General features: G+C 46.4%; 1 protein-coding gene across 7 annotated transcripts in view; it reads left to right on the top strand.

Moving 5' to 3' along the window:
• Window positions 1-7,850: 7,850 nt before the first annotated feature.
• ACSL4 (acyl-CoA synthetase long chain family member 4) overlaps window positions 7,851-11,307 on the top strand; it is a 48,324-nt gene continuing 44,867 nt past the window's right edge. For 2 of the 7 annotated variants that reach the window (XM_073361221.2, XM_073361224.2), the window contains exon 1: window positions 7,853-7,954. The gene's annotated coding sequence lies outside the window, so the exon portion shown is untranslated. Of the gene's footprint in view, window positions 7,955-10,123; window positions 10,245-11,307 lie in introns of all 7 variants that reach the window. The other 5 variants (XM_073361212.2, XM_073361213.2, XM_073361218.2 and 2 more) reach the window with 5 other exon arrangements.

The following is an 11,307-nucleotide window of genomic DNA, read 5'->3' on the forward strand; positions in this document are numbered from 1 at the left end:
TCCCAAGAGAAGGAGGCGGGTGGTGGTTGTCGGGGACTCTCTCCTCAGGGGGACTGAGTCATCTATCTGCCGCCCTGACCGGGAAAACAGAGAAGTCTGCTGCTTGCCAGGGGCTAAGATTCGCGATGTGATGGAGAGACTGCCGAGACTCATCAAGCCCTCGGACCACTACCCCTTCCTGCTTCTCCACATGGGCACCAATGATACTGCCAAGAATGACCTTGAGCGGATCACTGCAGACTACGTGGCTCTGGGAAGGAGGATAAAGGAGTATGAGGCGCAAGTGGTGTTCTCGTCCATTCTCCCCGTGGAAGGAAAAGGCCGGGGTAGGGATCGTCGAATTGTGGAAGTCAATGAATGGCTACGCAGGTGGTGTCGGAGAGAAGGCTTTGGATTCTTTGACCATGGAATGGTGATCCAAGAAGGAGGAGTGCTAGGCAGAGACGGGCTCCACCTAACAAAGAGAGGGAAGAGCATCTTCACGAGCAGGCTGGCTAACCTAGTGAGGAGGGCTTTAAACTATGTTCACCGGGGAAAGGAGACCAAAGCCCTGAGGTAGGTGGGGAAGCAGGATACCGGGAGAAAGCATGAGCAGGAGCGTGTGAGAGGGGAGGGTTCCTGCCTCATACTGAGAATGAGGGGCGATCAGCAGGTTATCTCAAGTGCCTATATACAAATGCACAAAGCCTGGGAAACAAGCAGGGAGAACAGGAAGTCCTGGGAAAGTCAAGGAATTATGATGTGATTGGAATAACAGAGACTTGGTGGGATAAGTCGCATGACTGGAGTACTGTCATGGATGGGTATAAACTGTTCAGGAAGGACAGGGAGGCCAGAAAAGGTGGGGGAGTTGCACTGTATGTAAGGGAGCAGTATGACTGCTCAGAGCTCAAGTATGAAACTGCAGAAAAACCTGAGAGTCTCTGGATTAAGTTTAGAAGCGTGAGCAACAAGGGTGATGTCGTGGTGGGAGTCTGATATAGACCACCAGACCAGGGGGATGAGGTGGACGAGGCTTTCTTCCGGCAACTCGCAGAAGCTACTAGATCGCACGCCCTGGTTCTCATGACTTCAATCATCCTGATATCTGCTGGGAGAGCAATACAGTGGTGCACAGACAATCCAGGAAGTTTTTGGAAAATGTACAAATTTCCTGGTACAAGTGCTGGAGGAACCAACTAGGGGCGGAGCTCTTCTTGACCGGCTGCTCACAAACCGGGAAGAATTAGTAGGGGAAGCAAAAGTGGATGGGAACCTGGGAGGCAGTGACCATGAGATGGTCGAGTTCAGGTTCCTGACACAAGGAAGAAAGGAAAGCAGCAGAATATGGACCCTGGACTTCAGAAAAGCAGACTTTGACTCCCTCCGGGAGCTGATGGGCAGGATCCCCTGGGAGAATAACATGAGGGGGAAAGGAGTCTGGGAGAGCTGGCTGTATTTTAAAGAATCCTTATGGGGGTTACAGGGACAAACCATCCAGATGTGTAGAAAGAATAGTAAATATGGCAGGCGACCAGCTTGGCTTAACAGTGAAATCCTTGCTGATCTTAAACACAAAAAAGAGGCTTACAAGAAGTGGAAGATTGGACAAATGACCAGGGATGAGTATAAAAATATTGCTCGGGCATGTAGGAGTGAAATCAGGAAGGCTAAATCACACCTGGAGTTGCAGCTAGCAAGAGACGTTAAGAGTAACAAGAAGGGTTTCTTCAGGTATGTTGGCAACAAGAAGAAAGCCAAGGAAAGTGTGGGCCCCTTACTGAATGAGGGAGGCAACCTAGTGACAGAGGATGTGGAAAATGCTAATGTACTCAATGCTTTTTTTGCCTCTGTCTTCACGAACAAGGTCAGCTCCCAGACTACTGCACTGGGCAGCACAGCATGGGGAGGAGGTGGCCAGCCCTCTGTGAAAAAAGAAATGGTTCAGGACTATTTAGAAAAGCTGGACATGCACAAGTCCATGGGGCCGGATGCATTGCATCCGAGAGTGCTAAAGGAATTGGCGGATGTGATTGCAGAGCCATTGGCCATTATCTTTGAAAACTCATGGCGATCAGGGGAAGTCCCGGAAGACTGGAAAAAGGCTAATGTAGTGCCAAACTTTAAAAAAGGGAAGAAGGAGGATCCTGGGAACTACAGGCCAGTCAGCCTCACCTCAGTCCCCGGAAAAATCATGGAGCAGGTCCTCAAGGAATCAATTCTGAAGCACTTAGAGGAGAGGAAAGTGATCAGGAACAGTCAGCATGGATTCACCAAGGGAAAGTCATGCCTGACTAATCTAATTGCCTTCTATGATGAGATAACTGGTTCTGTGGATGAAGGGAAAGCAGTGGACGTGTTATTCCTTGATTTTAGCAAAGCTTTTGACACGGTCTCCCACAGTATTCTTGTCAGCAAGTTAAAGCAGTATGGGCTGGATACTACAAGGTGGGTAGAAAGTTCGCTAGATTGTCGGGCTCAACGGGTAGTGATCAATGGCTCCATGTCTAGTTGGCAGCCGGTATCTAGTGGAGTGCCCCAAGGGTCAGTCCTGGGGCCGGTTTTGTTCAATATCTTCATTAATTATCTGGAGGATGGTGTGGATTGCACCCTCAGCAAGTTTGCGGATGACACTAAACTGGGAAGAGTGGTAGATACGCTGGAGGGTAGGGATAGCATACAGAGGGACCTAGAAAAATTGGAGGATTGGGCCAAAAGAAATCTGATGAGGTTCAACAAGGACAAGTGCAGAGTCCTGCACTTAGGATGGAAGAATCCAATGCACCGCTACAGACTAGGGACCGAATGGCTAGGCAGCAGTTCTGCAGAGAAGGACCTAGGGGTGACAGTGGACGAGAAGCTGGATATGCGTCAACAGTGTGCCCTCGTTGCCAAGAAGGCCAATGGCATTTTGGGATATATAAGTAGGGGGGTGGTGCCTGGAGGCAAGGGCAACACACGGAACTGTCAGCAAAGAATCTGTCTCCTACTGTTTGATTCTTACTGTGTTCAGGGAAACAGGACTTTGTACATTCTTTGTAAATAAAGAGGATTGCATCAAAGTATACCTGAAAGTATATCATCAATTTCTGCTCCTAAGGGAATCAACCTGCAAGATCCCAAATACTAACCTCTTGGGTCAAAAAGGGGTAACATTAATTAATTCCTTTGTTGAGGGCAGGAACAGAGAAGCAATTTCTGGTATTTGGAGTGTGCCCAGCAGTGGTTAATTTCCGGCACCTCTAGGCTTGGCAGTTCATAGCCCTGGCACCTCTCGACTTGCCACATCAATTATGAAAGTATAGAAATTGCTTGAGCCATGACACCTAATTGCTTGAGCCCTGTCACCTCTTTCATTACAAATTAAGCACTGCTGCCCAGATTTAGGCATAAATTACAGTATAGATTAGGCTGCTCCACCCATGCTTCAACATTCCTCCCTCCCCTGGCATTCCCTTCATGCTATTGCCCAGGAGAGGAGCTGGCACAGAATGTTTATACTGGCTGGAAGGTTCCATACACTGATGGTATTCCCCAAGAACTGTTTCTGCTCCCTTTTACTGGAAAGGCCTAAAGCAGCTGTAGTGTAGGGGAGAATCAGGGCCCTTGTTTTCAGACTTGCCTTCAAAGTACATAGTGCACTGTTGTCATTCTACAGAAAAGAAACAGTAATCACCTACAAACTTATCTGAAGAAATACAGAAAAAAATAACCACAGGGTTGCCAAACTTTAATCAACCAAAGCCAGAATAGGTATGATTGGATCTTGGAGCATATAGTGCCAAGTTATTGCAAGGATTTTCCTATATTAGCATGTAGTGTTGCCTACATAACCTTACAGAACAGGATAAGGTTGAATCTTAACTTTGATTTTCCTGGCTTATATACATTTAAGTCAAGAATCCATAGCATTAATATAAACTGAAGGGGACAGTTTAGAATTTTGTTTGACCAGAGAATCACTGTCAGGATTCCCTGAAATCACAATTTTGAATCCTGGCAGCGTCGACTTAGCCCTTCATTCTTCAAAGGCAGAAAAAAAATTCAAAACAGTTTAATAAGTGTAGTGTCTTGGGTGAGCTCTTAAAAGGGACATCATCCACTTAAAAATCACAGTTCATGTTTTTAACTACAAGTGACACACAAGGTGTCTATAACCGAAAGAGATTGGAGAGGCGAAAAATCTGTTTTTCTAGTTTGTTAACTTTGTGCATATGACAGAATTTTGCATATCATCTGTTTCCTTATTATAAAAGTAGGAAAATATGGTTGTAAGCTAGAAAAAGTAGCAAGGGTAACTCAGGGCCAGGTCTAGTATCTGAAACTACTTTTAACTAATTTTTAAAAATTTACTCAATTTCAGGTTGATGGTGGTGTCTCTTTCAGAAGTGTTTTGCTCTTTGTGAACATAAAACTTTCAGCTTTAATATGTCCCAACCATTCAAGTTTTGTAAAGATAATATTTTAATATAGTTATATGAAAGAGTCTTGACTATGTCATCAAACATAACATGACATGTGCTTTCTTGCCTACTAATATGTCATCTGTAAATTCAAGATCAGCTAATTTGAAGCCTTAGTTTAAAGGAAGTATAAAACAAGTCAGAACAGATTGCAAATTAGTACATCTTCTTATGCCTTTCAATGTTTTTTAAAAAGAAATGGCATATTACTCTACCTATGTTTTATTTATTTAAAATACCATAGCAAGTTTATCTTCATGCCTAGCCATTCCTAAACACGTATTAGGCAGATTAGGTAATGATACATTCTGCACAAAATGTACCCTGTGGTGCCTTGTGCAAGCCAGCCATTATCTTTAATGATGATCCTGGTCACTAGACAATAAACAAGGCAAAGAGTGTTGCAATAAAGTCTAGCAAAGTGAAAGTAGTAAAGCCCATGTGTAAGATTTCACATAAGAAAAGTGAAAAACAAATTAAACTAATGACTTGGCCATGCCTCCATTCGAGAAGGGAATACATGCTCAAGCCTCAAAGAAGAGGAACAAAATTTTTTCTCTTCCCCTGCACATGGATTGGAGGTTAGAAGGAAGAGGAAGGCTGACTGACCACATGTCCTTCTTCAGAGGTCAGTATCACACTGATCTTATGCTACCTCTTCTCCACATAAGCTGCAGACTCCACAATTCCACATTTAATCTGGGAATGTCTGCAAATTTGGGGGTGAATCACGGGGCGGATAGCAGGCTCTAGTTCTCAGATTGTTGCATGAATAATCTGAGTGGCTCTCACCAGTGTTGATTATGAGGCACATTATTTATATTTCAGATAAAAAACACAGGGGCCTTTGTTACATCTTGCAGGCCTCCAGGTTGTAAGAAGGGAGAGATCAGGTGATAAGTTGCCTTCTACTCTGAGGCAGAGAGATCTGGGTTGGTGATGGGTTTCTTCCCCATTTGGTCTTGCTATTGGAAGAAGAGACTGGGTCAGCATGTGCCTTACAAGGTTGTAGACTGGGGCTCCAAGTGTTTTGATTCATTGCTTAGGCCTGTGGTTAGCTCTGCCTCTGCTCCATGTACACTGAATGTTTTAACTTTCTACCAGCAAACATGACATTACAGTACTAAAGACTCAGTTTTTCCATGAGGCTCACTGAGATAAGCAAATGAAATAAATAATATTTAAATAAATCTGAATCCGTATGTCTAAGTAAGTTCTGCCATCTGGATCTCCTAATGCCTCTTCCTTTTCCATTCTTAGATTGAAAGCTCTCTGGGATAGGAAACCTTTAGATTTGTGTCCTGGGAACATTTCAGCATGTTGTTGGTGTAACAGATATGGCAATTTCCTGCAATATCCTTGAAAAAAATCTTAATGAATTAAGTTTAAGTATCTTTGGAGTCCATCATATGAAATGCAAAGTTTATGTATTTTTGTGTGGTGGGATTATATGTAACCTCTCTAGGTGGAAGATGGGATATTAATCTTGTGAAGTATTATGAACTTCAGAGGACTATACTGAACAATGTACCAGGCAAGAATGGACTTTGGGGATAAACAGTGTCAAGTGGTTTGCCTGGGGAATCTCTAGGGGGAAGTGAGGGCAATTGCAAATTCCACTTTTCTGCTTATGCAAAAACCCAGTGTTTTGAAGCTTTGTCCAGAGCAGAGGACCATTATCTGCTGATTACCTGCTTAGAGTTTCAAGATCAAAGGTGCAAGCTGTACAAAGGAAAGACTAACTTATTAGTGGGGTTTCTGGTTCCAACAGAACATGTCATGAACTCGTAACCCCAGGGAAAACCCAGTTGTGGATTTTGAAGGACTGACACCTACCAGAGCCCCACACGATGTCTACACTAGCACTTTTGTTGGTAGAACTTTTGAAAAAAACCACTCCCCTAACCGACAAAAGTTTCACCAACAAAAGCGCCAGTGTGGACAGCACGACATAGCTACTGCTGCCCGTTGGCTGTGCTGCTGTAAAGTCCATAGTGTAGACATAGCCCACGTCTGGAGTAGGAGTGATCTTTGGTAAGCTTATTAGCATGCATGTAGGTTCAGTTATTGTTTTAATACATTTTTTCTATAATGTTTTCACCTTAAGAACAAATGTGCTTGCTTAGAAATAGCTGTTGTGGTAACTTGTAACTGTTGTCAATTACAGCTGTTCATAGCCTTTTGACAGAAAGTAAAGCACAGATGCTGGCCTGTTTAGGCAGTCTGGTTTGTTGGGGATATCACAGTGTAGGCAGGGAGCTGTGCTGCCTGGAAAAAACCTGGTCAGGATGGGGGAGATGTAGGTCTCTGGCCCAAGAGAGGTGATGGCTGGGAGCTGGAAGCCTAAAAGTGGGTGCCCCTGGTGGACCACGGAGGGGGAGACAGGTGCAGTTGCTCTGAACTGTAACAGATGGCATTTAACAAATAATTATATATGATGCCCCGAAAGCCTGAAGTTTAATTATAAAAGAAATCATGTATGATTTCAAACAGCCTGTTCAGCTACTCGTGTCATGTGTCCCCCCAATTGGGAGTGGGGTCACAGTCACATTTTGGGGAACTCCTCAGGCAGGCTAGGAAACAATGACAATGAGACCTGCCTTAGTCATTCTCCGATGGGGTCTCTTAAATTCACTGTCTCTTGTTACTCCCCACATATCTCTGATCTGATCACCCCCCCCCCATGCATTCCTTTGCTCCTTCTTGCTCTCTGTTCACTTCTCATCCCCCCCATTAATACTTCGTCTTCCTCATTCCCTGCTTCTCTTCCTCCCCCTGCTCCCACCACCTCATCCCCTGCTTTCCGGACCTCACCCCTCTTCCTTCTTCACCACACCTCATCCCTGCTCCTTCCTCCCCCCTGCTCCTCCCACTTCACCCCTCCTCCCCACCTCATCCCTGCTCCTTCCTCCCCCTTTCCCTCAACACCTCATCTTCTTCCTCCCCCACCTCATCCCCCACTCCCCCCCCCACTTCACCCCTCCTCCCCCACCTCCTCCCCCGCTCCCCCCCACTTCACCCCTCCTCCCCCACCTCCTCCCCCGCTCCCCCCCACTTCACCCCTCCTCCCCCACCTCATCCCCCGCTCCCCCCCCACTTCACCCCTCCTCCCCCACCTCCTCCCCCGCTCCCCCCCCACTTCACCCCTCCTCCCCCACCTCATCCCCCGCTCCCCCCCCACTTCACCCCTCCTCCCCCACCTCATCCCCCGCTCCCCCCCCACTTCACCCCTGCGCCCCCCCATATCCCCTGCTTTCCCAATCTCACCCCGCTTCATCCCCTGCTCCCTCCCCCCAGCTCTCCCCACAACTCACCCCCGCTCCGCCGTCATCCCCCGCCGGCCCCCGCACACCCGCCCTGTCCCCGCTCTCGATGGCGTCAGCGAGGGGGATTGGCCAGCGGGTCCCCCCCCGGCCCCCCCTCCCGCGCTCTCAGCCATTTTAAGCAGCGGGAGGAGCCAGCAGCCGGGGTCGCTCGCTGCAGCCTGAGCCTGGGCTCCGCGCCGCAAGCGGGTGAGTGCGCCGCTCCTCCCCGCGCCCACGGCCCTTCCCGCGGGGGGAGTTTGCTGCCCGCTTCGCCTGGGGCGGCGGGAGTCGCTGCGCCCCGGCGGGCCTCGGGCGAGACGCGCGGCGGGCGGGGGATTCCCCCTCCGGCCCTGGGGGCGGGGACCCTGGCGGGCGGCGGACAGCTCCTTCCTGAGGGCGGGCTGGCCGGCCGGCCGGCCGGAGCGGGCGGCGGGGAGATGCTGCTGCGTGGGCCGCAGGCGGGGGGCCCGGGCCGATGTGTCCTTTAAAGCCTCGTGGCGCGCCGGGTAACTCGCTTTTCCAGCTTCTCCTTCCCCCTCACGCTGCCGGCCCGGAGCCGCAGTCCTCGGCCTGCTCCCCAGCCCTTCTCCCCCGGCCGCTTCGCTGTGCCCTCGGGCTGCATCACCCGCGGTCCGGACACGGTGAAATCTCTGGGGCCTGCGTCTGGGTTTGGCGTGTGTGGCGTGGCCGGCACCGTTATCGCCCCCTTGACGCGTGCTCTCCAGGGGTGCTGAACGCCGAGCAGGTGTCTGGAGTGTGGCACTTGCCCAGCAGCATCGCCTCCTTCGCCTCCTGTGTCCTGCCTCGCCGCTCGCTGCAGAGCCAGTTGCTCGCTGAAGTTGCCCTGCATCAGCAGCATCCCCCCCCCCCCCAGCCCCCGGCTCATTCCCCCCCCCAGCCCCCGGCTCATTCCCCCCCCCAGCCCCCGGCTCATTCCCCCCCCCAGCCCCCGGCTCATTCCCATCGGCCTTCCCAGGGGCTGGATGCAAAGCAGATGGCTCTTTATGACCTCAGCGGTGATATCTTCTCCCGCACACGCCCCTTTCCTGGTTGCAGAGAAGGCTGGGCTCAGGAAGTGGCCTGATGCTGATGTAGTGCTCGCACACGCAGACACACAAAAAAGCAGGAAAATGTGATTCATTGCTTAGCACCATCCAAGGTTGCATATTTTCTGTTTCACGTCATGGCAAGAGCATATGCTAAATGCAGAGCAAGAAAGTGGCGTTTTCCTCTTTGAAATACAAACTGAATTTTATAGAATTGTAAAATCTTTGCTGTGTGGTTTTTGGGGGTTGTTTTTCAAGCTGATAAGCATACACGTGTATTTACTGCATAGGAGGTAATGACACTTAAATAAGCCAGTTTGGGGGGCACTGGGGATTAATTTTTCTGGATAATGTAGGAAGTCCAAGTTCTGTTGTAATTCTTTTTACCAGTTGTTGCTTTGAGGAAAATATTGTAGATCATTTTCTGAACCATGATGCATTAGTTATCTTTTTTCGGTTGTCATCTTACTCTTTAAGTCTTCAGACAAGGACCTTTAAGTAAAGCTTAATAGCATGAAAAGATTTAGCCCAAGCTGAGAAACACTATAAATCAAGTTTCAGAGTAGCAGCCATGTTAATCTGTATTTGCAAAAAGAAAAGGAGTACTTGTGGCACCTTAGAGACTAACTCAAATAAATTGGTTAGTCTCTAAGGTGCCACAAGTACTCCTTTTCTTTTTACTACAAATCAAGTGAATTGGCTGCCACAATCACTTAAGATTTTTAAAGACCGTTGTCAGGTTACAGTCCTCCCCTACATTGTTGCTACCATCTTAGGTTATTAAAACCTAGATATTAATCCAGTTTACTTTTGACCGATAATATTGTTTCTTACATTTCCATCATTGCCAATCCCAAGTACTCAGAAATCATGAGTCAGGCCACAATGATCATGAGACTGTCATAAAAATAATGAAATTATTAAAAATAATACACTCTAGGTTCTTTTAAATTTGCCTTCTGATTTGGGGACTTTTTAAGGTTCATGTTGTCAAGCTTTTCTCCACAACCATAATGCCTAGAATCTTACTTTTTAAAAAAATCAAAAGCTCAGATTCTCTTGGGATCAAAAACAAACAAACCCTACCAACTATCATGAGACTTATAATGAAAATCAGTAGTAGCCAACTCTGCCACCCATCTCAAACAACCGATTTAGACTAATGAGTTTGACTTTCTGTCTTTCATGAAGTAAAATAAAGCTGCAATTGGGTTGAAAATAATTTAGGAGAAGGCTTACATTTAGAAAAAGCTTGTTTCATTTGAATTTTGAAGTTGTTTTAGTATTACAGTAGTTCTAAAAAAACATTTTTGCATATTTAAATTAACAGCTTCTCTACACTGATGGATAGTTTGGGCCTAAATTACCCATCAGAAAATAATACAAAAAATGAATGAGACCTGATCTTGCTAAGGGTTTCTTAATGCATCCATTGTTCAAGTACCTTTCAGGCAAGTATCCATGTATAACTAACTACCTACATACATAATGTGTTGACAGATGGTAGAATACTTCATTATTGGACTGTATTTATTGGGAGCTATAATGATTTACACCGGCTAAGGATCTGGATCTGTTCTTGGGATAACCCTCATTCTTCTTGTAAGAGTACTTCACCTCGCCTAAAACTAGAAGTTTCACCTCTAGAAGGCATTATTAAATTCAAATATTCACAAGCTTCTGAATGTATTTCTGGTAGGTTAAACATACCCTATCATGCTATTTTAAAATTGAGTTAACATTTGAATAAAATATTAAACAGGGATATGAGCTCGAGCCAAATAATTGAATATTATGCAAAATGAGTATATTTTGCTGGTTAATTTTAATGGTATTTGGCAGTTTAGAGAAAGTAACTTATCTTTGTCTCGGATGACTATGCAAGATATAAATGTTTTTTTAAAAAAAGTTAATTACTGAGGGTATAGTAGAGCTGGAATAAATACATGAACAAGTTTCCATTGCATGTTTGGTTGTTCATACAGTCATTTATCTTGAGGACTTTTTTTTTTTTTTAGGATAGCTTGGAGGAAAAGAAGTTTGAGTGGGGGAGTTTTTTTCCAGAAGGATGCAGGATGTACAGTCACACTATAGTGTTTTTTTATTTTGGTTAATTCACGTAGTTGGCTGCCATTACACCATCTAACCTCTGGTAATAGGTGGCACACACATTTTCGTCAGCCATACTTATCAGTCACCCTGTTTCGTAGAATGGCCAGAAGTAGCTGCTTTAGGGTTTGTCTTCACTGCAAAGTTAACTTGAATTATAACTGAACTGTTGCATCTAACTGGAGTCCCATCCACACACAAACCCCCTTAATTCAAGTGTGGTGGTGCTTCTAACTCAAGTTGGCTGACCTAAGGGGAGGAGGGGAGGGAAATGTAAATTTGAGCGAGTACAGCTCAGCAGCTGCTAATACGACTACTTCGTAGCAAGGTTGCAGGCTAGCAGGGCTTGAGTGCTACTAGTCCTCCAGTGCCTTCCCACAGTTCCCCCGTGTACCCAAAAAGGAC

The sequence above is a fragment of the Lepidochelys kempii genome, chromosome 9 (assembly GCF_965140285.1).
Source record: "Lepidochelys kempii isolate rLepKem1 chromosome 9, rLepKem1.hap1, whole genome shotgun sequence".
Lineage (NCBI taxonomy): Eukaryota > Metazoa > Chordata > Testudines > Cheloniidae > Lepidochelys > Lepidochelys kempii.